The 5,726-nt window shown below is 45.2% G+C and overlaps 1 long non-coding RNA gene across 1 annotated transcript; it reads right to left on the bottom strand.

Annotated features, from left to right (window-relative positions):
• Positions 1-3,513: 3,513 nt before the first annotated feature.
• On the bottom strand, positions 3,514-4,889 carry LOC139839009 (uncharacterized). The gene is made up of 2 exons (XR_011756767.1): positions 4,818-4,889; positions 3,514-3,732 (listed from the first exon to the last, which is right to left on the bottom strand). It is a non-coding gene; the product is annotated as an uncharacterized lncRNA (long non-coding RNA).
• Between the last annotated feature and the right edge of the window lie 837 nt (positions 4,890-5,726).

Raw genomic sequence — 5,726 nt, 5'->3', positions numbered from 1 at the left:
CAAAAGTAGTGCAATTAGAATTATTCGAAAACGATTTATAGAATTTGAATTATCTTCGAAATACTGATTCGGATAGATTTTACTAAAGCAAGTTTGTGCACGTATCAAAGTTGTACAACTCCTATACCAAGTTGAAGTACATGTTCTGAGGATTCCAGAAAGTACAAAAACATTAAATTTGGCCCAGTGTACGATTTTATATCGATTTTACAAGTTATACACGTAATCTGACTTTTAAATTCGAATTTAAAAACGATTTGACCAAAACTGACCGGCCCGGCTGACTAGGCGCCACGCGGCGCATCCTGATTGGCCCGTACCGGTTCGGTACGGGGCTCTAATCTGAGCCTCTGGATTCAGATCTAACGGACGAAAAGAAAAGAAAAGAAAAAAATAAAAAGGAAAACGGCAGGGGCTTACCTGGCCGGCGGCAATGGCGGCGGGGCGGCAGTAGACGACGGGGGCGGCGTTACGGCGGTCTCCGGCAGCGGCGGGGGGTGCTACGGCGTGCGGCTCGGCGCGGCAGCGAGTTTGGTGGCGGCGGCGCGGACAAAGGCGGGCTAGGGTGGCCGGGGGCGGCGGCTGGAGCGGTACTTCGGCGAGCAATCGCCGTCGATTGGCGGCGCTAGGGGCGGCACGGTTTGGGGGAAAAAGAGGACGGGGTCCCGGGGTTTATATAGGGGGAGGGCACGGACGTCGAGGTGGCGCGGACGGTGGCGATTTAGCTGCGCCGATCTAGGTCAAGGCGGGCGGCGGCGGCAGTGTCCGGCTCGGACACGGGAGGAAGACGACGTGGGCCCCGCTGTCAGGCGGTCCCACCCGTCAGCGAGAGGAGAGGGCAGAGGCGGTTCGGCGGCGCAGCGGGCCGTTTCTCCCGCCGAAGTGGGCCGTGCGGTCGGGCTGGCCCATCTTGGCCGGTCCGATCCGTTTTTCCTTTTTTTTTTTGTTCTTATTGTTTTCTCTTTTTTTTCTTTTACTGTTTCCTTCATAACTTTTGATTTAGGAATCGAAATAGACCCAAACCAGTTTCTAAAATTTTGTAAAAATTAGGGCTTTGATTTAAACAATAGTGAACAAAGTTTTGAACCAAAAGAGCATGGTACATAATTAGGACCTTTGCAAATAGGATATGTAGCTGTGGTTGTGCCATATCTGTGCTTAAAATTTTATGTGAACAAACAAATGCAAAAATGACATGAATGCATGCAAGTTTTTGATTTTTGAAAAACCTGGGATGTTACAGACTAACCCCCTTAAGATGAAGCACGTCCTCGGGCTTCGAAAAGGCTAGCAAATAGGTGTGGGTGATATTCTTGAAGATTTCCTTCATCTTCCCAAGCGGCCTCTTCCTCACTATGGGGACTCCACTGAACAGAACTATATAGTACTGGCGCGAGTATTCCTTTACCCTGAGTATCTGATCTAGGCTAACCCCCTTAAAATGTTTAGCCTAATTTCACCAATATGCAATTGGGATGTAAATCGAACCATTGATATGAATGAATGCGATGCGCCACTATCAATTAAAACTAATGCTGTAACGAGTTGAGTGAAGACATACCCATCGCAGTGCTAGGTTCATTCACCACTTCCTCCACATACAGGTGGTTCGCCTGTCCCTTCTGGAATGAATTGGGTTTGGCGGCATCGACAGGCTCATTCTCCGGACAGTCATTGGCAAAGTGTCCGGTCTTGTTACACTTGAAGCAGGTGATATGGGACAAGTCCCTTGAATTGTGGCGGTGCTGGCCATTGTTTCCATTGTGGTGTCCGTTACCTCCATTGTGACGGCCATTGTTTCCATTTTGATTTCCATTGGAATGGTCTCCCTTGAATCCTTCATTGTGCCCATGACCATTGTAGTTGTTGCCGTTCCCTTTACCGAAATGACCATTATGCTTGGGGGAGTTGCGACTTCCATTCCCATCAGAAGAATGGTGCTTCTTGTGGAATGGCTCAGTGTGACTCTTATTGCTAAACTTCCTCTTGCGGTTCTCCTCCTTCTTGATATTGTTGTCCAGGGTGATGGCTTGATCAAGTAGGGACTGGTAACTGGGTGCGTAAGCTACCGACAATGGAATCTTCAGTTCACCCTTAAGTCCATTGAGGAACTTCTCCTTCCTCTTAGCATCAGTGTCGATGTCCTCAGGGGCATACCTCGCCAAGGTACAGAAGTCATCCATGTATTCCTTCAGGGTTCTCCCTCCCTGTCTCAGACTGCGGAATTCATCTCTCTTGAGATTCATAATGCCCGAGGAGATGTGGGCAGTACGAAATCCCTCCTTGAAGGTTTCCCAGTCCAAGTCATCTATGGGATGGGTGAGTTGATAAGTCTCCCACCACATCGCAGCAGGTCCTTCCAGCAGGTGAGCGGTGAACCTAATCTTCTCAGCCTCTGTGCACTCGCAGGTGACTAAGTCCTTGTTGACAGAGCGCAACCAGTCATCAGCTACAATAGGTTCAGTGGCACTAGAGAACTTAGCTGGTCGGAGTCTCAGAAATCTGGCGAGTCTATCCACTGGGGGTGGTGGTGGTGGAGGTGGCGGCGGTGGTGGAGGTGGTGGTGGTGGTGGATTGTTGTTGTTGTTTTGGGCGGTTTGGATGAACTGGGTGATCAACTGCATGAGCTGTGCCTGAGCTGTCATCATCTGATTCAGTGCATCCTGAGTTGGGTCACGTCTTGGCGGCATCTGATACAGTTTTAGCATAGATAAGAAACAAGACAGAAAGATCTAGGAAGTAAAGTTTCCTACCCATGCACAAACAAGGCACACATCCAAACAAAAACACTGAAAAAGATAGAAATTTAAACTTTTCTTCAACTTATCGAGTTTCGAAAATACGACTAAGATATACGGTACTGCCTTACATCAAGTAGTAGGACAATACATAAGAGCGTAATGAGAGTTCTAAAATTCTAAAGGGGTCTTCTAACGCCTCTTGACGGCCCCATAGCAAGATAGTGGGCTTCCTTCCTCGCTTGCTTTCCTCTTCAAGTCGTTCCCCTCAACAGTCGGCGCCTCCTGAGTAGCTGGATGAGGTGGCGATGGCGGTATCTTTTTGACTAGATGCGCGCACTGCGCCTGTAGTGCCAAGATTATCGCCTGCTGTTTGAAGGTCTCATCCTGTAGCTTTTCATTGTCCGCCTTGAGTTGAACAACCTCAGCATCTAGTTCATCCCTCTGTTCCTTCAGCTCATAATACTTCAGATTGTTCTCCTGGAGGATTTGCTTGGTCAGGTCACAGTTGTTCATCTCCATACGCAGGTGATGCTCCATCTATTTTTCGAAAAGTGAGGCAAGGTTAGAAAAGAATCAAATGAATAGATAAGTGAAGAATTAAGATTTTCATAATTATAACTCAAATAAATTTTATCCTATGGTTTCCAAATCCTAGGGTCTCGATCCTACAGGCAACACTATGCTCTGATACCATTCTGTAACACCCTACCTTTTAATAAAGGCAAGATACGTGTGTATAGTGCTATTCCCGGGATCACTGATAGCACACACATTACAAAATATAGTAATCATTGCAATAGTATCAAATTACTACATCGTTGATCCAGAGGGTACAATAAAACCTTACAAATTGCATAGTCACATGGACTAGCTCAGAATAAACACAGCGGAAAGTAAATCATCAATGAGCCTTCATCTTCTTCATGTGCCACAGGCAGTCATGTTGGAATGTAGACTCGAGATCCTACCACGTACTTCTCCTCAGAAAATCCTGCACGTTTGAATATGCAGCCCCACGAATGGAGGTCAGTACAATGATGTACTGGCAAATGACACTTATATGGTGGCAGTTTTGGGCATGACTATCTACATGATATTTGGCAAGTGGAGTTTAGGCAAATTTGCATAAAGCCAATTTTATCCTACATTTTATGTAAAACAAAACATTTTGAAAATCTTTGAATGACATTATGAAATCACACCATGGATAAATCCTCCATGGGTTTTAGAATAATCACATGGTTACATCTCCCATGAGTTTTCAAAGGTTGATACAAAATTTTAAATACATTCATAAAAGATGATGAGATTCCTCCGTACATTCCCTGCCTAGAAGCTCAAATTGTCCATAACCGGGGACACGGCTAAGATCTTAGGTTTAACTCTCGAGAGGTTGTGCACTTTCACCTTACGACCCACCCTTCCCAAGAGAAGAAATGAGACAAGATCTTTCAGAAGGAGGCTTCGACCATAACCAGCTAGACCCGTTCCCGTTGGGTTGCAAGCCCCATCATCATGTCTAGCAACAAGTTTGGCCTCACAACTTACTTAATCCCAGCAGAGCCCATAATACCATAAGGCTGCACTGGAAGCTATCTAAAACATGGACGACATAGTAATCTCTTTAATCCTGGGTGGCCATCCACAAGTGAAACTCACAGGCTTAGAACCATTACAGATAATAAACCCCCGCACGATCCCCTGGTGAAAACCAGAGGTGCAGTCTAGGGCAACCACTATTCAACTGCGCGCTCTCAGGCACCCACCCGTCCACTGGTCCATCCCCAGGGACCGGAGCCCTGAGCAGCCGCCCACCACACAATCAATCCACCCAGGTGATTCAAGGTTGTTAATTTTAATTCTCAATTCTCACAATCCAAAATAATCAAAACAGCAGTGGCATTTTGTTATTGCTAGGCATACTAAGAATACTAGCAATGGTTCAAGGGTGGCTACACACTACCAGGATTGATAAGCATAGCATAATTTTGGAAAACAAAATTCCTACCATGCATTCTAATTTAAGAAAAAACACTAATGCTTAACAAAATAGGTAGGTAATTGAGTGTCACTTGCCTTTTTGGTAGTCGAAGCGCGTTCACTTCTCTTAATCAAAATACGTGCCTCTCCGTACGAACTATAACATAAAATATAGCACAACATAAACACACCATTCAACAACAACAACAAAATCAAACAACATTCGATATGAACAATCATAGACATGTATGCAAGCATGCTATGCAACAATTTAATTTCACAAAAGACGTGGTGTATAAGTGTTGCATTATGAGCCCTCTGATATGTGTCATGTTAACAAAATATTCTAGACATTAAATTTGATTTAGAAAAATCGTTAACCGAGTACCTACTTAACATATACAATCTTAATAAATAGCTACTACAAGCATTATGTGTTGTAAAAATATGAGTTTGACCTCCCTGGATAGGTTACAGTAATACAAAAGTAGTGCAATTGGAATTATTCGAAAACGATTTATAGAATTTGAATTATCTTCGAAATACTGATTCGGATAGATTTTACTAAAGCAAGTTTGTGCACGTATCAAAGTTGTACAACTCCTATACCAAGTTGAAGTACATGTTCTGAGGATTCCAGAAAGTACAAAAACATTAAATTTGGCCCAGTGTACGATTTTATATCGATTTTACAAGTTATACACGTAATCTGACTTTTAAATTCGAATTTAAAAACGATTTGACCAAAACTGACCGGCCCGGCTGACTAGGCGCCACGCGGCGCATCCTGATTGGCCCGTACCGGTTCGGTACAGGGCTCTAATCTGAGCCTCTGGATTCAGATCTAACGGACGAAAAGAAAAGAAAAGAAAAAAATAAAAAGGAAAACGGCAGGGGCTTACCTGGCCGGCGGCAATGGCGGCGGGGCGGCAGTAGACGACGGGGGCGGCGTTACGGCGGTCTCCGGCGGCGGCGGGGGGTGCTACGGCATGCGGCTCGGCGTGG

Source organism: Lolium perenne, chromosome 4 (genome assembly GCF_019359855.2).
Source record: "Lolium perenne isolate Kyuss_39 chromosome 4, Kyuss_2.0, whole genome shotgun sequence".
Lineage (NCBI taxonomy): Eukaryota > Viridiplantae > Streptophyta > Magnoliopsida > Poales > Poaceae > Lolium > Lolium perenne.
The sequence above is the reverse complement of the archived record's forward strand: the minus strand, read 5'-3'. Positions and strand labels throughout refer to the sequence as shown.